Source organism: Bos mutus, chromosome 23, assembly GCF_027580195.1.
Source record: "Bos mutus isolate GX-2022 chromosome 23, NWIPB_WYAK_1.1, whole genome shotgun sequence".
NCBI classification, from domain to species: domain Eukaryota; kingdom Metazoa; phylum Chordata; class Mammalia; order Artiodactyla; family Bovidae; genus Bos; species Bos mutus.
In genome coordinates, this window is record NC_091639.1 from 8,852,862 (window position 1) to 8,873,992 (window position 21,131).

Sequence of the window (21,131 nt, forward strand, 5' to 3'; positions counted from 1 at the left end):
CCAAAGCACACAGACAGTAAGTGGCAGAGCCAGGGTCGGAACTCAAGGGCTGTCTGATTGATCTGAGGCTTTGCTCTTTCCGTTCCCCCCTGCTGCCCTGAGATTGGGACAGTTAGGATGCTTGGATTGAAGCCTCCGGTAGACTGGCCAGCATTAATACTTTCACATGCCCCTTGGATTAGTTTCTAGTTGCTGTTGTAACAGATCACCACAGATTTAGTGGCTTAAAGAAAGCACTTTTCTTTAAAAAGTATAAAGAAAAATTTGTACTTTTCTAGTTCTGGAGATCAGAGGACCAAAATCAGTCTCAATAGGTTAAAGTTAGGCTTGGTTCCTTCTAGAGGCTCTTGGGGAGAATCCAGGCCCTTGTGTTTTCCGGCTTCTGGAGACCAGTGTTCTTGGCCCCTGGCTCTTTCTTTGTGATGGGATCCCTGCAACTTCTGCTTGTCAGCTCCTCGCCTTCCTCTCCGACTTCACCCTCTTGCTTCCCTTTTATAAGGGCTCTTGTGATTCCATTGCCCATCTGGATAACCCAGGATAATCTCTTCAACTCAAGAGCCCTAGTCCCTTCCATGTGTAAGGTAACATATCCACAGGCTGGGGGACTAGAATGTGAGTTTAGTTGGGAGGGGCATTATTCTGCCTACCATACTCCCACTCTAGAAGCCTATGTTTGAAAGAAGTCTTGGAATAAATGTAACCTTCCATATTTTGACCTTGAACATAAAAGCTGCTCTCTATTCATAACAACCAAAATCAAGACTTGAATCAAATAGTACTCATTGTATGTCTCCAATTTGTCTCTTGAAACTTTAGAGGAATAAAATAAATAATAGACTGGATGAGGTGCCATTAAGAATATTACTTTCCTTTGAAGCTGTATTATTAGTCGATAAATTGAGTATTACTTTAATATGTCAAGCCCTCGGAGAGATTTCACTTTAAAGGAATGTGGATGTTGGGACAAATGAGAACAAATGCACGTGTGGCAGAGTATTTATCTTGCTCATAAACTTTTTTGAGGCATGCTTTCTCTTCTACAGTGTCATCTAAGACAACTATGTGCTTCATAAGGCACTTTTTTAAAAGGTCAGGGTCTTGTTTTTTAAAGGTTTTGTGTATCTATGTTGCTCTAGTTTTTACTTCCAACAGCAACATCTGAAATTGTCAAAGTCGAGGACCGAATTACAACAGAAGATAAAGAGCAAAACCTTCCCCCGACTGACCAAAAGTAGAGTATAGAAAAGGGGGTTTATCTACTACTACCCAACGGTCCAGAGCTTGGAGGGGTTGTTCTCCCAAAGGTGGGAAATCTTACCATATTTTCAATGTACATTCAAAATATTGAATGGTAGGAATTTGGGAGTTGAAGAGGGTAGGGTTGTTCCTTTAGCACTTTAGGAAGATTTTCCTATATATTCTCATCTCTCTGACTAATAATGATGCCTTTCTCTATAACTCCTGTCATCTTCACAGAATACATTATCTTCTTAATTTTTTAGTCTCTTATAGTCAGCATATCACCATGGACTTTTTCTACTCTTCAATTCAAATCCCATGACAGACTTCTGCTAAAAGTAGTATTTTGGTTCCAAACTGTCCTGAACCCTTAGCCAGGTTTAAGCCTCACTCTCCGATAGATTCCTGGGGGACTCAAGGTATTTGCCGTTTGCCATTGACTGCTTAGGTGACCTTGGATCACCTCAGTTTTTTTGTTTTTGTTTTTATGAAAGCCAAACCTATCAGGGTAGTCTAATAAGATGTGAGGTGCCTTTCAGTTCTAATATCTCAGAAGCTCAGAACATTTAGTAGTTATGGGAGCCATGGGTTAGATCGTGGTCTGGGGATCCCAAGAAGTTGACCCAGAGATAAGATTCTGAGTACCGGTAGTTTGCGAGGTGCGCTCAGGAAATACTGGTAGAGGTGTGGGGAAATAAGACAGAAAAGAGAAGGAAGGCAATGAAAGTTACTATCAAGCCAGTTACTGCCGTATGCCACACACCTCCAAGTTATTCCAGTTGAAGAATGTGGAACCTGCATATTTGTGGACTCCGTCTCCATCGTCGGTCTGAGGTCTTGTCTCTGTAGCACTTCTTGCTCCTTTTTTCCTTTATTCAGAAAAAAAAGTCCTCTGTGTACAGTTGCTGGCATTCCCAGTGCCCAGGAAGCTTTCTGATTATGGAAATAGGATACGGGTGGGGTCCTGACTACGTCACAATGTGTGTGAGAGGAGTGGGGTAGCATGGGAAAGAAACGGTCAGCTGGGAAAAGAGAAAGCACCGGTCTGATATTTTGGTTCCTTTTAAACTTGGGGAACACATGTATACCTGTGGCGGATTCATTTTGATATTTGGCAAAACTAATACAATTATGTAAAGATTAAAAAAATAAATAAATAAATAAACTTGCCATGAAGATTTCAGAGATTCCAAGCCATTGTTTCTGTGATGTTTAGCAGTGTGTGCATGCTATGTCCTTCAAGGTGGGCATGGCACCAGAGAATAAATTTGGAGCTAAACGTTAAAGAGGGCTTCCCAGATGGCACAGTGGTAAGGAATTCACCTGCCAATACAGGAGACTCAAGAGATGCTGGTTCGATCCCTAGGTCAGGAAGATCCCCTGGAGAAGGAAGGAGCAACCTGCTCCAGTGTTCTTACCTGGAAAATTCCATGGACAGAGGAGCCTGGTGGGCTACAGTCCCTGGGGTCACAGAGAGTCAGAAACATTAAAGAACAGCTCATCAGAATACTACCCAGAGTGAAAAGGGTGTGTGTTAGTAAATTATGGATTCTTTAATATTGTTTACATAGAAAATCTGCAGTGACATTTCCTCTCCTACCCGTTTTTAAGGAAAACATCAAAGCGTTATAATACTGTGACAACATAACTAACAAGGAACTCATTTTTACTTACTTAGTATCAAAGGTTCAGCGACCAAGAGCCTTCCCTTCTGTACTGTGGGTCTTTCCTTTAGTGTGAAGCCAGTGCTTTGTGTAAAATGGGCCAGTTGATTCTGGGATCATCCATTGCTTCCTAAAGAGCTGCAGCATTCAGACACGCTCTTAGAAATACGTGGGATGGGAGGAATAGGATAATTCAATTCATTCTTCCCTTCTGAACTTTATTTCTGAGAACCTGACTTGCCAACATCTATGAAACATAGAGGAGGCTTAGCAATCAATCACGAGGGGAGGAGGTGACAGAAGAGGGAGGCTGGCCAAGCATCCCTAAGCTTCAGTCATTTTGTATTTCAGCACAAGAGAGCAGGATTGCTGACTGTTAGATTTCCTTTGAGAGGCAGTATGCAAGCGGCATATTGAGTATTCTGATAAAGCCAAGTATAGGTGTAACCCTTTAAGGAAATAGTCAATCTGGTTAAAAAGTGAAACTCCTTGGGTGAATATTAGGTAAAATTTGACTTACATGAAACTTAGAAAAGGCAGACCTTCTAGAGCACCTAATTCAAACCTCTCATTTGACTCAAGAAGAAACCAAGACCTTGAAAGTTCACAGATTCATCGTCAGGATTACTGAGCCTATGGGCCCAAGTATTCTGAAGGACTGATGCTGCAGCTGCAATACTGTGGCCACCTGATGTGAAGAGCCAACTCTGGAAAAGACCCTGATGCTGGCAAAGATGAGGGCAGGAAGCGAACTGGGTGATAGAGGATGAAATGGTTGGAGCATCACCGACTCGATGGACATGAGTTTGAGCAAACTCTGGGAGGTGGTGATGGACAGGGAAGCCTGGCATGCTGCAGTCCATGGGGTCACAAAGAATTGGATACAACTTAGGGACTGAACGACAACAAGATTCCGATACTTTGTCCAGTGTTCTTTCTACTCTACCACATGCCTCTCTCTCTCTCCTCCTCCTCCTCCCCACTTCTCTCTCTCTTATACGCGCGCACACACACACGCACGAAGTTCATTCAAACAACAAAACGCTTAAATTGAAAGGACAGCTATCTAGGATTTCTTTCTTTTACCTTATCCCCACATTTAATAGCTTCACACCCACACCCCAAGAAAGTTATAAAGTTGCCCTTGGCTTTACGGTGATAAACCTCAAACACTGAAATCTCTAGTCAGATAAGGTCTGCAAGGATTTGTGCTGTGGAATCTGTTTAACCCTGAGAACAAAATAATTGACGGTTACGTAAGGACAGAGGTTGAAGGAGCACGCCGCTAAGATCGATGAAGCAGCTGGTTTCACTGAAACCGTCTTCTCTAGACCTTGTCTCTGTTTGATGTCCACTGTATACCATACAACATTTAGTTTAAAAAAAGTGATATTTCTGTATCGTCGATCCTGCTTCTTTTTCCCTGACCAGCTCCAATGTCATTGTCCTCAACATTTTTGAACCTCAGTCTCCCTGTGTCTGAATGATACCTCTTGTTTTGAAGGGGTATTTCTTAGAAAAAAATGCAAAAATGTTTGACTTGGGTAATGGAGGAGATGCTATCTCCCTGTGAACATATTGCTGGGTCCCTTCCCAGGGCTGCAGAAGGGGCCTGTGCCTAATTTAAGCGTATCATCACCTTCAGGATATATCTGCCCATATGTCCCGGTATCCTCCAAGATGTTCCCCTCTACCTCAGGAAATCTGCCCATATTCTGTCTTACTGGTTGATGCCAGCAGCCCTGCCTGGTCCCCCACTAGCATCCACTCAGGGGTCCTTCTCCCACGGGCTGCCTGAGTAAGTCTTCAAAATCTAAATCAAATCATGTCACACTCTCCTGTGAAGCTCCCCTGACTCCCCAGTATCTTAAAGACAAGCCACGATTCCTTAAAGGCACCAAGGCCCTCAGAAGGAGCCAGCCCTTGTGTTACTGACCCAGGTTCTTAGACAATAGAAATTGATAAGAGATCAAAATGAGGCATTCAGGCAAGGCTGTATTGAGACTTATGCTGCCACAACGGGGAGCAAAAGCCAACAATAGTTTCTCTTGCTTGCTCCCTGAGATGGGGGTGAGCTTGCCCCTTAAATGGGGTGACGGTAGGGGTGGAGGGGTGGCTTACTTGGTCTGCCCACCCCCTCAGTGGTGCTGTGTCAGGGATCATGCACAGGACCCTGCTTTTGCTCCCCAAACCCCAGAAGTGGCAGTTGGATTTTTGGTCTTTTTGTATCTTGGCATTCATAATGGGCCCCAACTGCACATGCGTGCTGTAATTTTTAGTCCCTTGTAGGTTCCTTGCATTCGGTTGCTGGAGGAGATGTTTGTCCAGATGCAGGCCCCGCAGCAAAGGGTCCCAGGTCCCAGCCGGTCTCACGTGCCTCTCCTGTACTTTCTCCAGCCATCCGCAGTGTCCGCTCTTCCGGAAGCAGGTCAGGCTCTCTTGTCCCCATGCCTGTCGGGTTCTGGAGCTTCTGTTCCATACCTGCCTGTCCTGTTCCCACATCACCTGCTGGTGGAGGCTCTCCAGGACCTCCCTCCAAGTAGAGGTGGCCCCTCCTGCCCTCACCTTTACACACACAGGTCTTCACTCTGGGACACCTGAGTGCTCCCATGAGCTTCACCATCTCGCCCCCTGCAAAGCTTGAGGACAGGAGTTAAGCTGAAGGAGAGAGTGGACTGGAGATATCTCACCTGAATGGTGAGACAGAGGGCCATCTCCCCTCCCCACCTCCAGCCCGGCCATGGAGCTCCTTGTTCCTGGGTGACCGGGGTCTGCCATGGCCAAGGATGCTGTATTTCTCTTTCTGCAGGTGGGCGAAGACGGAGATTGAGCCTTTTTTTTTTTTTTTTTTTTTGCTACTTGAGAAATTCTCCTTGCCCCTGAGTTTCTCCCTTTGCCCTGGTTCCTTCTAATCACTCTGATAATCATCAAATGTGTTTCTGAATCCAGTAAGTGCCTCTCTCTCAAGGTGGCGATGCTGTGCTGCTGCTGCTGCTAAGTCGCTTCAGTCGTGTCCGATTCTGTGCGACCCCAGAGATGGCAGCCCACCCATCCCTGTGATTCTCCAGGCAAGAACACTGGAGTGGGTTACCATTTCCTTCTCCAATGCATGAAAGTGAAAAGTGAAAGTGAAGTCATGCAGCCGTGTCCGACTCTTAGCGACCCTATGGACTGCAGCCTACCAGGCTCCTCCGTCCATGGGATTTTCCAGGCAGGGGTACTGGAGTGGGGTGCCATTGCGCTAGGCACAAACCAAAAATCCAGAGCAGCTCGTGTGTCTTACCTCTGGGAGCTCAGAGTGCACATGTGTTTGAGAGAGCAGTCGTCGGGGTCCAGGGGCCCTCCTGAGCTCTGCTCCGTAGCTGGCAGTGGGTCCTCGGACGTGGAGAGAGACTCTGCCCACCCGCCTGCCCAGAGACCGGCAGTGGACCCAACCTGGCTACACCTGCACGCATTCCTTGCTTACGCTGTATTGTGCTGACTGAAGCTGAGCAGCATCGTGAGCCTCACACAAGGCATTGTTGTTTGAAGAAACCTTCCCTTTCTATGTTTGTGCGTGGAGGAGGTCCAAGACGGCCAGTTGTCCTTTCAAGTAAATGACCCCCACCAAAAAAGCCCACCAACCCATGTTAGAGTGTGTATTCTGCCAGTTTTGTAAGACACTCTGAATCTCTCCAAGACAAATCAAAGGGTGAAAGTTCGCCCATCCTATATAGCAAATCCTTGCTAAATAATACAGCTGATCTGGAAATGACTGACTGCAGACTTGTTTCTCCTTCCGAGGAGAACTTTCCAAGTGGTTCCTTTCTGTTTGCCCAGGAGTGAAATGATTTCACAGTTAGCTTGATTTCTTAGCCACAAGTGGCGAGATAGAAAGAAGTGTTCAGTGGACTGCTGGTAAAATGGTAACATGATTATGGTATCCTGGTCAGATGGTGGAGAGTTGCTCTGTGTCACAGCAAAAGGAAGGTGGGAGAAGTCCTCGTTGTAACAGAGTTTCTTGTTACAGTGTGAAAACACTGGGGACTCTACAAGCTTATAGACAAAAAACATAAATTGTGTGTGTGTGCATGCGCAAGTGAGATAAAGACTAGAAGCGTCCATCAATTTTCCTCTTTCACTTTCTTTGCTCTGTCACGTCCTTCCCCTCAGAGGCCTTACGGTGAGCAGGCTGAGTGGACCGTTCATCATCTCCGTCTCACCCTCCCTCTAACCCCAGTACCCCAAGCAGCAGAGCCAGGTACTGACCATAGCCGGGTGGTAACTTGGACTGCCAGGAGATCAAACCTAAGTCCATCCTAAAGGAAATCAGTCCTGAATATTCATTGGAAGGACTGATGTTGAAGCTGAAACTCCAGTATTTTGGCCGCCTGATGTGAAGAACTGACTCATTGGAAAAGAGCCTGATGCTGGGAAAGACTGAAGGCGGGATAAGGGGACGACAGGATGAGATGGCTGGATGGCATCACTGACTCGATGGACATGAGTTTGAGTAAACTCTGGGAGTTGGTGATGGACAGGGAGGCCTGGCGTGTTGCAGTCCGTGGGGTCACAAAGAGTCAGACATGACTGAGCGAGTGAACTGATAGAAGGGGATATCTTGTGCCTGGCAACCTCTCTGCTTTTGCTTACACTTTGCTCCACACTTAGAATCCCCTTGCCCTCCTTCCCACACTGCCGGCCCAGGTCCAAGTGTGACCTTCCCCGTGGATTATGTACTCCAAGCCACAGGCTTTTCCCTCTAGTAACAGTCAGTTCGGGTCTTTCTTACAATGCTAATTAATCATAGCCATTCTTTGTACTGCGGTTATTCTACTCGTTGCTTTATCATTTGAATATTGTACACTCTGGGAGGGAATGAGCCTTCCCAGGTTCTGCCACCAGAGAGCATGATGCCGTGCCTGCCGTGTATCCAGTTGTGCCCTGGAAACATTAGACTGAGCGTGTAGTTAGGCATTAGTGGCTGAAACTGTGGTGAGTTTGGACTTGCCATTTCTGAGTCCTAAACAGAGTGACTTCTAGATGTGCTGGTGGCAGGGGGATGGGATGAAGTGGGCAGATTGGAAAAAAAAAAATACCCACCGCATGTCTGTGGGTGGTGGTGGTGGTTTAGTGGCTAGGTCGTGTCCAACCCTTGAGACCTCCATGAGCTGCAGCCCACCAGGGTCCTCTGTCCATGGGATTTCCCAGGCAAGAATACTGGAGTGGATGAAAACTACCTATTTTTTTAAACTTTTTATTTGCTACTGGGGTGTAGCTGATTAACAGTGTTGTGATAGTTTCAGATGAACAGTGAAAGGACACAGTCATTCATATGCATATATCCATTCTCCCCCAAACTCCCCTTCCATCCAGGCTGCCACATAACATTGAGCAAAGTTCCCTGTGGTATACAGGAGGTCCTTGTTGGTTATCCGTTTTAAATATAGCAGAGTATGCATATCCATCCCCAAATCCCTAACTATCCCTTCCACCCATCCTTCCCCAGCAGCAACCATAAGTTCATTCTCTAAGTCTGTGAGTCTCTTTCTGTGAAAGCTGTCTATTTGAGACTCCCGTCTCCTAAGTCTTACACAAATTCTTTTCACTGTTTCCTAGAGACACGGTACAGACCAAAGATAAAGGTGGCCAGGAGATCATCTTACTGTCATTTATATGCTTTAAAATAGTTTTCCTTAGTCTTATTTTAATTTTTCAGAAATTCCCATGTAGGACTGAATCTGCCTACACAGTTTCTTTAAAATTAAACTTGCGCATCAGTATTCATAGCTCCACCTACTCCTCCTCCCGTTTTTCTGAGCTGTGGGCAGGTTATACAGATGTCTGGGGAAGTGCTTCCATTCTGTTTGACGGAAACCTGGCCAGCTTCCCCCGAGGTTACTGGTGGTAACGCTTACCCAGCAGGTTACACACTGGGGTCCTCAGCCACAGCCTGCAGCGGTGGGGCCTGCATAAGAGCTACAGTTAGAAAATAGTGTCAGTATTTGGCGTTTTCCATGGCTAATTTTGGAATTGCCAAGAACTCTGTGATTTTTCAGGCAGGTTTTGTGACTCTAACTGCATAAAGTACTCATAAAAAAAGTAATCTGAATGAGGATTCTAAAGACTGTACCCCAAGGCTACTCCCCACCTCAGCCTCCCTTGCAAAGCAGATGAAGACGAGTTGTTCAGCCACGCCTTATTATTGATGCATGATTTGGCTCTTCCTGGTTCTTCCCTTGAAGAGGAGGAAAACCTCTAGACTAAAAGAAATGACTTATGTATCCCTTCTTTCTCCTGACAGAATCTAAGCCATCTGGAAAAAACTCACCTTGGAAAGATTGCTCTTTTGGTTATGTAGGAAAAATTATTCAAAGCATCTCCAGGCATAGATGCTTCTCTTCACATATTATTTAACTTCTAGACATTATGCTCCCAATTAAAGGGTTAGGAGTTCTCCGGTTTAGAATCTTGCTGTGGGATAACTGGCTTGACCCAAGTTCACTTCCAGTCCTCATTCAGGAATTTCATGACCAGTGAACTGATTGAACCAGAAAGTTCCTGAACTACAGAAGGAGGGAACTTCAGAGTACAGATCAGATCAGTCGCTCAGTCGTGTCCGACTCTTTGCGACCCCATGAATCGCAGCACGCCAGGCCTCCCTGTCCATCACCAACTCCCGGAGTTGACTCAGACTCACCTCCATCGAGTCAGTGATGCCATCCAGCCATCTCATCCTCTGTCGTCCCCTTCTCCTCCTGCCCCCAATCCCTCCCAGCATCAGAGTCTTTTCCAATGAGTCAACTCTTCGCATGAGGTGGCCAAAGTACTGGAGTTTCAGCTTTAGAATAATTTCTTCCAAAGAAATCCCAGGGCTGATCTCCTTCAGAATGGACTGGTTGGATCTCCTTGCAGTCCAAGGGACTCTCAAGAGTCTTCTCCAACACCACAGTTCAAAAGCATCAATTCTTCGGTGCTCAGCCTTCTTCACAGTCCAACTCTCACACCCATACATGACCACTGGAAAAACCATAGCCTTGACTAGACGGGCCTTTGTTGGCAAAGTAATGTCTCTGCTTTTGAATATGCTATCTAGGTTGGTCATAACTTTCCTTCCAAGGAGTAAGCGTCTTTTAATTTCATGGCTGCAATCACCGTCTGCAGTGATTTTGGAGCCCAGAAAAATAAAGTCTGACACTGTTTCCACTGTTTCCCCATCTATTTCCCATGAAGTGATGGGACCGGATGCCATGATCTTCATTTTCTGAATGTTGAGCTTTAAGCCAACTTTTTCACTCTCCACTTTCACTTTCATCAAGAGGCTTTGTAGCTCCTCTTCACTTTCTGCCATAAGGGTGGTGTCATCTGCATATCTGAGGTTATTGATATTTCTCCCAGCAATCTTGATTCCAGCTTGTGTTTCTTCCAGTCCAGCGTTTCTCATGATGTAGTCTGCATATAAGTTAAATAAACCAGGTGACAATATACAGCCTTGACGTACTCCTTTTCCTATTTGGAACCAGTCTGTTGTTCCATGTCCAATTCTAACTGTTGCTTCCTGACCTGCATACAAATTTCTCAAGAGGCAGATCAGGTGGTCTGGTATTCCCATGTCTTTCAGAATTGTCCACAGTTTATTGTGATCCACACAGTCAAAGGCTTTGGCATAGTCAATAAAGCAGAAATAGATGTTTTTCTGGAACTCTCTTGCTTTTTCCAAGATCCAGCGGATGTTGGCAATTTGATCTCTGGTTCCTCTGCCTTTTCTAAAACCAGCTTGAACATCAGAAAGTTCATGGTTCACATATTGCTGAAGCCTGGCTTGGAGAATTTTGAGCATTACTTTACTAGTGTGTGAGATGAGTGCAATTGTGCGGTAGTTTGAACATTCTTTGGCATTTCCTTTCTTTGGGATTGGAATGAAAACTGACCTTTTCCAGTCCTGTGGCCACTGCTGAGTTTTTCAAATTTGCTGGCATATTGAGTGCAGCACTTTCACAGCATGATCTTTCAGGATTTGGAATAGCTCAACTGGAATTCCATCACCTCCACTAGCTTTGTTCGGAGTGATGCTTCCCAAGGCCCACTTGACTTCACATTCCAGGATGTCTGTTTCTAGGTGAGTGATCACACCATCATGATTATCTGGGTTGTGAAGATCTTTTTTGTACAGTTCTTCTGTGTATTCTTGCCACCTCTTCTTAATATCTTCTGCTTCTGTTAGGTCCATACCATTTCTGTCCTTTATCGAGCCCATCTTTGCATGAAATGTTCCTTTGCTATCTCTGATTTTCTTGAAGAGATCTCTAGTCTTTCCCATTCTGTTGTTTTCCTCTATTTCTTTGCATTGATTGCTGAAGAAAGCTTTCTTATCTCTTCTTGCTATTCTTTGGAACTCTGCATTCAGATGTTTATATCTTTCCTTTTCTCCTTTGCTTTTCGCTTCTCTTCTTTTCACAGCTATTTGTAAACCACATGTAAATGGACGGTTAGCAGGTAGCTCTATCATGGACCTCAACTTGTCTTGACATATGTTTATCTACATATTTTTTAGTTCTGTGTATTTTACTCCCAGGGCCCTGTCCAGGTCAGAACAATCTGGCAGTTATTTGACCCCCATCAAATTGTTGGCATCCTTGGCGTTCATGTTCCTATGTCTAATTGGCCTCTCCTCTCTCTTTCCAAATGTCAGTAAGCCTCTTTCCTTGATTGTCTTTGAAATGAGGTTAAATGATAGCATATTGACTTGAAATTGAGGTGACTTAAAAGGCGTATTTCATCTAAGTGGCAGGTCCAAACATCCCTATTCTTATTTTTTTTTTTTTTTTTTTATTTAAAATATAGTTGATTTACAATGTTGTGTTCGAGTATACAGAAGTGATTCCGTTATACATACACATGTATCTACTGTTTTCAGATTCTTTTCTCTCGTAGGCTATTGCAAAATATTGAGTATGGTTCCCCGTGCTATATAGTAGGTCTTTGTTGGTTATCTATTCTATATATTGTGTGTCTAGGTTTTCCCCAGCATCCTTATTCTTAAGCCTTTTCCTTGTGCATCTTCCCCTCAGTAATCTGGCCTCTTCTTGCTATATGTTGCTGCTTTTGCAAACCACACACCTTGTATTCTTCTTCCTGGAATGATTAGATTTCATTCCCCAACACAACTTTTTCCAACCACTGCTTAAATCTATTTTTAGTTCTTTCCTCTGAGGCATGAATGATGACTTTTCTATGGCCTGTCAGTTATTTATTCATTTCAAATATTAATTTATCTAGGTTCCTTTTTTAGGTTTGGTCTCAAGGGAGAGTTTACCTGCATAAAAAACAGTAGAATTGAAATCAACCAGTTTGGGCCCAAACTCCAGATTTTACCCATTAGAGCCTTTATTTTCTCATCTGTCCAGTGGCTCAACTCATGACTCTCAAAAGACGTTCTTCCTTCCTCTCTGCAGCAAATTAAGGGTATATTCCCAGGAACAGTGTAAGTGAAGATCTTAAATTCAGTGTAAATGAGGAGTTTCAAATTTCTTCTTTGATCACTAAAGTTAGGACCCCTAAAGATGTGTGTGTGTGTGTGTGTGTGCACGTGCTCACTCAGTTGTGTCCAACTCTTTGTGACCCCATGGACTATAGCCCACCAGGCTCCTCTGTCGATGGGATTTCACAGGTGAGAATACTGAGTGGCTTGCCATTTCCTCCTCCAGGGGATCTTCTCGACCCAGGAATTGAACCCACTGTCTCCCACGTCTCCTGCATTGCAGGTGGATTTCTTACCCGATGAGCCACTGGGGAAACATGAGGACCAATTTCTTGATTTTTCAGCTGAGAAAAAATGGTGTCCCAAGATCCCACAATCAGAAGACAGTTACTACTGAAGCTAAGAACAAAATTCATGCCCCCGAATCTCCAGTCCGTTGGGTTTTTTCCTCAACAATATTCCAAGTTTGAGGTTTCAAATAAATACAAATTTATTTAGTGCTCACAGCAAGGAACCATCTTAGGCACTGAGCAGAGAGAAAGAAAGCCTGGTTTCTGCTCTGAAAAAGATCATGAACAAATAGGGGAGACAAATATGTCACCAGCTAACTAACACAAGGCAGGATGAAGGAAGTGCTAAATAAGGGAAACATTTGTGTATAGTTACCCTAACTCAAGGAGGCGATGGTATGTCAATGGGGTCTTGATGTTTTGAAAAGTTTGGATACATGGAGAACAGTGGGTACATCCCAGGCAGAGGAAGTTACAAAAGTAAAACCACAGCCTTGAAAGTGCATGGGGTGAACTGGTCTCTTACATTTCAGGCAGATTCTTTACCCTCTGAGCTACCAGGGAAGCCCATAAAAGAGACTAGTGTTAAGTAGAACCTAGAGTTTCTATGGAAATATGTCTAAATTTTAGATTAAAAAACAAACAGTTTGGAGCCATATCATCAAGAGTTTTGGCCCTTTAGGTAAATGGACAGGCATTTCGGATACTGAAAGAGCCTGGGGATATGAGATAATTTAATACCTAAAAATTTGATCTAGGTTGGATTGAAATGGCCAAAGGGTATGGATAGTGGTAATGGAGAGAGGAGGGCAAATGTTAGGACCATGCCATGTCAGGATTGAATGTAAGTTCATAGATCTAACCTTAGAAACATGTCATTGCTCACTTCTGATCTGTCCTCCCAGTGTTCCAAAAAAGTATCTTTCAATATGCTATTCACCTCCATAGAGATATGCAAGCATATTTAGAAACTAATTTTAGTTAATATTCTATAAACGAAGGGTATAACCTGGTTAGTGTCTATGAGAATGACAAAATCAAAAGAGTGATCATATTGAAAGTTAATAAGCAACATTTAATCTCTTTCCAAAGACCATCAGGAAAAGAGGCTTACTGAGATTTGGGAAGATAAAAGAGACCAATAGATGCAGGAAAGTGGACTCCAGGGATGCAAACAATTTTGTCATCGTTCAGTCACTCAGTCATGTCTGACTCTTTGCGACCCCATGGAATGCAGCACACCAGGCTGCCCTGTCCTTCACTATCTCCTGGAGTTTACTCAAACTCATGTCCATTGAGTTGGTGATGCCATCCAACCATCTCATCCTCTGTCGTCCTCTTCTCCTCCTGCCCTCAGTCTTCCCCAGAATCAGGATCTTTTCCAGTGAGTCTGTTCTTCACATCTGGTCGCCAAAGATGGGGTTCAAGTAACTGCCAAGTCACTTTGAGTTGAACAACATGATGCCAGTATGTTAGAAACCCATGGAAGATCGAGGTGGGGAAGCAGGGTTAGTCTTGCCTGTGAGGATAAGACTTAAGGAGAGCTTCACAGGTGAGGTGTTATTTGGACAGTTCTTGAGTCACGCTCATTTGAGAGGACCTAGCAGGACTGTATCTTTCAGAGGGAGTGCTAAATGGGGCTGGTTTGGAGGGGTTGATTTTTCCTACTTCTTTATTTAAGACTATTCTTTACAAGGGCTTCCCCAGTGGTTCAGCAGTAAAGAATCTGCCTGCAAGCCAGGAGCTGCAGGAGATGCAGGTTCGGTCCCTGGGTTGGAAAGGTCCCCTGGCAGATGGCACAGCAACCTACTCCAGTATTCTTGCCTGGAGAATCCCATGGACAGAGGAGCCTGGTGGGCTATAGTCCAGAGTTGCAAAGAGTTGGACACGACTGAAGTAGCTTAGCAGGCACATACACATCCTTTACATATTTTTTATAATAAGAATGTACTGTTTTCACATTCAGAAAAAAAAATTGATCTGTATATATGATTTTTAAGGGAATGTGGTTTGGAATATTGGATCACAGTCAGTGATCTGCTGTAACTGGGTTAAGAAGGATCCAGACTCCTAAAGATTTGGATTTTATTCTATAGGGAAATAAGAAATGAGAAAGGCCCTTTTAAGAAGAGCAAATTATCAAATGAAACCCCATGGACTGTAGCCCACCAGGCTCCTCCATCCATTGGATTTTCCAGGCAAGAATACTAGAGTGGGTTGCCATTTCCTTCTCCAGAGGATCTTCCCAACCCAGGGATTGAACTGAGGTCTCCTGCATTACAGGCAGACTCCTTAACGTCTGAGCCACCAGGGAAGTAAAGTGAAACAAACGGAGAACGATTCACAACAGTGTTTGATTCAACTTCAAAGTGTGTTATATCCACGTATGATATAGATAAGAGAAGAGCATTGCGGACCAGAATGTGAATGATGGGCTTTATGGAAAGTCAAGGAATCAGAGCTCATCTTGAAAAGATTGGTAAGTTTAGACAGAGGAAAAAAAACAGGGGAGAGGACATTTTAGGCTAAGGTGAAGTGTGAGCAAAAGCAAAGTGATGAGGACAAATGTTTCTGTTTGGAAATAATGAGATCTGGGCTACATAGATGAACTCACAGCAGATTAAGACAGCTTCTAGTTCCAGAAGGCAGGGTTTGGACTTGATTGGGTAAGCCAAGGGAGATTTTAGAGCAGGAGAAGGATGGGATAAAAATAGTCCTTGAACAAATAAGGCTCATTCGGCAGCAGTGTGCAGGGAGAAGGGGTGGGAGAAGCACAGACAAGCTCCACGCGGGCGATGACAGTGGCCGCAGCGGGATGGAGCAGCAGGGGCAGCGTGCTTTAAAATGAAAAATCGACTTAATGGCTGGAGACTGGCTAGAGATGGAATGCGAGCAGAGGGCTCACGGCGCTGTCGCTGGAGAACAGAACGCTAGAGTCCTGAAGATTGCTGTAAATTGTCATAGTGTTGCAGTCACAGGAAAGGGGCAACACCCATCCCCAGAACGTGAGCTTGAATGTCCTGGATGTTTTCAGCAATTGTGCTGGATCGGGTCAGCCACTCTTTCTCCTGCTGAGGCCCTTTGGTGGCCCAGGGTGCAAAGCGTCACTTAGCCTATGACCATGGGAAAGTGCAAACCTATATGATAACAGGGCATATCTCCAAGTCTAGTCTTTTTCTTTTTCTTTTTTTAATATTTATTTATTTGTCTGCACCAGGTCAGAGAAGGCAATGGCACCCCACTCCAGTACTCTTGCCTAGAAAATCCCATAGGCGGAGGAGCCTGGTAGGATGCAGTCCATGGGGTCACTAAGAGTCAGACATGACTGAGCGACTTCACTTTCACTTTTCACTTTCATGCATTGGAGAAGGAGATGGCAGCCCACTCCAGTGTTCTTGCCTGGAGAATCCCAGGGACGGTGGGCTGCCGTCGATGGGGTCACATAGAGTCGGACACGACGGAAGCGACTTAGTAGCAGCAGATGTTAGTTGTGGCCCCTGGGATCTCATGTCCATGAAACAGGTGTAGAAAGCTACCACCCAGATAGGCTTCCCTGGTGGCTCAGAAAGAATCCATCTGTGAAGCAGGAGACATGGCTCAATCACTGGGGTGGGGAGATCCCTTTGAAAGGACATGGCACCTCACTCTAGTATTCTTGCCTGGAAAACCCCATGGACAGAGGAGCCTGGCGGGCTACAGTCCACAGAGTTGCAAAGAGTAGGACACAAGTTAGCACTAAACCACCACCACCACCACCACTAAGATACAAAATAATATCTACAAAGTATTTAAGCCTCCCTTTAATTCCTCGATCTTACCTCCCCACTATACAGAGTACATTTTCCCTCTTTTTAGACAGGAAGTCTAAAAAGATTAATGAGAGGTTAAATGATTTGGCCAGCATCAGGACAGCAAATGCATAGTGGGGAAAAAGATCTAAGTTGGTCAAGACAGTCATGTCGGAAATTTTGGGGACCAGAGATGCATCAGTTAATCCGTCTTTCTTGCTTTCTTTTCCTGTGAAATAAAAGCCTACCCATCTCACAGGGTTTTGTGAGGATCACAGAGATAACGGATGTGAAAGCAGGGTTCAAATTCAAGACGCCATCAGTGTGACTAGTATGGAAAGCTCCCATATACATGTTTGAACTTCCCCACAGCCCACTAAGGAATATTGAGACCCTAGAACAACGTGCTTGTGGCTCAACCTGCTGCTGCAGTAAAGACTAAAAAGGAAACTCCTGTTTTTAATTGCTTAGTATGAATATTTAACATAGCATCACAATGCCTGCCATAGTTTTGTGTCTATACATAATTCACAATCAGCACATGGAATACACGCTACCTGAGGTGACTGGCAGGTCATTCCTTCATTTTCCAAACATCCCTGCTCATCCAGGTGTCCAGGCCCTGTAGACATAAAGAAACACAATATGTAATTATTCTCCACAGAGTCTCCAAGCCTACAAGGGGAGAGGGAGAGAGAACCACATATCACAGAGCCAACTGATAGCTGAGGCATGAAGAAGATGCTGTGGGAACACAGAGGGAAGAATGAATCACTCTCTACCTGGGCAGGAAAGTCTCAGCTGGGAGATGGCCTCTGAGCTGCCAGTCATGCCAGTGTCTGCGAGAACAGCTAGATGGAATATTAGGAGTGTGGGCTTTTTATAGTGATGAAATTCCTGGTTCTTGACTTGCGTCCTCCATCCTAGGAGAATCCCCTCAGTCCCCTACCCGTGACCCCTCCTTGAAGCATTTTTATTGATGTTTTCTAAGACCTCATTAGGTAACTGGGACTGGAGGGGTAGCAGCTATCTGAGTGGGGAGCCCTGGACCTAGGCCAGAATCCATGTGGCCCTAGACACCTGTTTTTCCTTTTTGGTATATTTTCCAATCCTCAAACTCCATCCCACCATATGCCTGGCATGTGAGGTTGACCAGATGTCCCAAGGAGCTCAAAACTCCCATTCATGGGTGGGTGGTGGGCCCTGTGGCTTGTCCCTTGTTCTAGAAGGGTGGCCTATCTAGCAGATCACTCTCCCTGGCCAGCTATTTCTTTTGTGAATCAGATGAAACCAGTGCTGACATGCTGATTTGGAGTGACTCCAATAGTTTCTAAGACAAGGACCCTGCACGCTCTAGGGATGGCCATGGTTTGCAAGACAATAGCATTTGTCTTCACACGCCTGCCCCACACGGGAAAATTGTCCACTTACAGAGCTGACCAGTAAGTCAGCGCCCAGTAACACAACAGCTCTTTCCATTATGACAAAAATACTTGCCCAACAGAATACTTTCTGAAGAGGCCAACAATTGAGAAAAGTAATCTTCTGATCTCATTACGAATATTCTGTTTGGCTCTTTGGTTTATTCTCTGACACAGCCCTGTTTGTACATCTTTTTCTTCTTCTAAAAAACGAAACAAAAAAACAACTATAACTACAGAATTCAAACTACTTCATCAGCATTTTGTTGCCATATGGAGCTGGCTGGCCTCAGAGGAATAATCTGAGACTTGGATGACAAGGCATATTATCAAAAGTGGCCAGCACTCTAGGGTGAGCCTGAGAAGGAAATGAACTTAGTTTAATTAGATTAAACTATCATATTGGAGCCAAGGGAAGGGAATCACTAGAACAATATTTTCTACACACACTTCATTAAAAGCTCTCAAGATCTCAGATAATAAAAACATCAAGTATTGACACTAACGTGATAAACCTTGCAAATTTCACAGCAGAATGCATGGTCTTTTTCATGAAAGAAACAGGAACACACATATGTTCCTGTGTGTGTGTGTGTGTGTTGCTATCATTAAAGGTCTTTTTACCCTAATTACCTTTGCTATTTTTTGCCATCCAAAATTAGCTGACAACACATGCATTTTTATTTACCATATTCAAAATGTAAATTCAAGAAAAAGACATGTTCTGGGTTAAAAAGGACAAGGCTTTTCTTCCCTCTTTCTCCCTGTTCCAATTCCCCGCCTCAACCTCTCAATGATAGATAGGGAAATACTAATCAGAGTGTCTTCCTCTTGCACTGTAAGCAGCTCAAAAATGAAGCATCCTGGTATTTTAAAGAAACTGAAGATCTGGAAAGATGTTAATTAAACTGCCAAAAAGCTTTTTGCCTCATTTCAGTGCACTATGTAACTAGGTAGCCAGAAGATATATCTAGTGCCTGAGTGCTATTCTTGGGTTTTAATACAGTTTCAGTTATTTAATTTCAGTAATGTTTCAAACAGTGAGGAAGACAGCTAGTTGAAGATCCCATCAGGACAAGGAAGTGCCACATACGTTTCCAAGTGTCTCCAGTCCTCCGAATTCTCAGATACGTCTCTTATCTGTGTGTTGGAAATGGTCTACCTTGTGCTTCAAGAGACAAGTTGTGGGAAATGTTTATGTAGCTGTTAAACTGACCTAAATTATAGCCATTCATTCACTCATTTACCCATCCCGTATTTACCGAGCTCCTGTTTACCAGGCGCCAGAACTATACTAGAAGCTGAGAGAGCAGAGCAGAGCAAAGGGATTGGGAGATAAACTGGGGTCCTTGCCGGAGAGATGCTTATTGACCAGTGAGGGAGACAGGATGTAGAGTTAACTGGAACTTGTAGCAGCACAGTTGGCCGCACTGATGTTCCTCTGGGATGCCTGACCTGGATGTACACCCTAGATGCTGAGGATTGGAGTCTCAATGCCCAATTCAGGGACATGAGAAGTGTCCTTGCTTTGCTTGAAGCAATGAGCTAAGACTCTGCTGAAGGGAAGCCTCTGCTGAAGGGAAGGGAAGTGAAGGGTCTGGCCTCACTTAAACTGGGAAATAGGGAAACAAAGACAAGGAAACTCTGCCTATAAGGGCAGGGAGGTAGTGAGAAAATTACATCCTTAGGATGTGAGTAGAGAGAGGAAGGACCCTGGGAGAAATTCAGGTGGCAAGCCTGTGCCACTCTTTATGTGGGATTCAAATATATCCTGCTGATAGGGTTCAGGAAACCCAGCACCAAAAGTGAATGTAACATTTTTTCCCTGGACTGTTGGAATCACTGAGATACTGATAGAAGCAAATGAAAAACCACTCTGTAGGGAATGAAAACCCATTCTGTTGAGCATAAATTCACAATGACAAGTTCCAAATCACATGAAGAAAGAGACCACAGTAAGGAAAACCAGCAGATGCAGCAAAGGCAGAGCTAGAAATAAGAGAAAAATCTAAAGGTTATTATAAAATATCAGATCAGATCAGTCACTCAGTCGTGTCCAACTCTTTGCGACCCCAGGAATCGCAGCACGCCAGGCCTCCCTGTCCATCACCAACTCCCAGAGTTCACTCAGACTCACGTCCATCGGAGTCAGTGATGCCATCCAGCCACCTCATCCTCTGTCGTCCCCTTCTCCTCTTGCCCCCAATGCCTCCCAGCATCAGAGTCTTTTCCAATGAGTCAACTCTTCTCATGAGGTGGCCAAAGTGTTAGAGTTTCAGCTTTAGCATCATTCCTTCCAAAGAAATCCCAGGGCTGATCTCCTTCAGAATGGACTGGTTGGATCTCCTTGCAGTCCAAGGGACTCTCAAGAGTCTTCTCCAACACCACAGTTCAAAAGCATCAATTCTTCAGTGCTCAGCCTTCTTCACAGTCCAACTCTCACATCCATACATGACCACAGGAAAAACCATAGCCTTGACTAGATGGACCTTTGTTGGCAAAGTAATGTCTCTGCTTTTGAATATGCTATCTAGGTTGGTCATAACTTTCCTTCCAAGGAGTAAGCATCTTTTAATTTCATGGCTGCAGTCACCATCTGCAGCCCAGAAAAATAAAGTCTGACACTGTTTCCACTGTTTCCCCATCTATTTCCCATGAAGTAATGGGACTGGATGCCATGATCTTCGTTTTCTGAATGTTGAGCTTTAAGCCAACTTTTTCACTCTCCACTTTCACTTTCATCAAGAGGCTTTTTAGTTCCTCTTCACTTTCTGCCATAAGGGTAGTGTTATCTGCATATCTGAGGTTATTGATATTTCTCCCGGCAATCTTGATTCCAGCTTGTGTTTCTTCCAGCCCATCGTTTCTCATTATGTACTCTGCATATAGATGCTTACAATAAGAAAATAAAATAATAGAAGCCCTCATGGAAGAAGAGACCCCTATGAAAAACAAGCAAACAGAAGACAGACTAGAAAAGGAAACAAAACATCTAGAAGTGACTGATCAATATAGTCACTGACAGAAAGCCCTGAGTGTTTGGATTAAACAGCAGAGTGGACACAGCCAGAGAAAGAATTAAAAAACTGAAGGATCTGAGGAAATCACTCAGAAGGAAGCCCAGAGGAATAAGAAAAGTATGGTATTAAGAGACATGGAAAATAGCAATAATACCTAATTGTTATTAAGTCCTTACTGTATACCAGGCTCACTTCATATTGCTTCTCTTCCCTGGTTACTCAGCTGGTAAAGAATCTGCCTGCAATGTG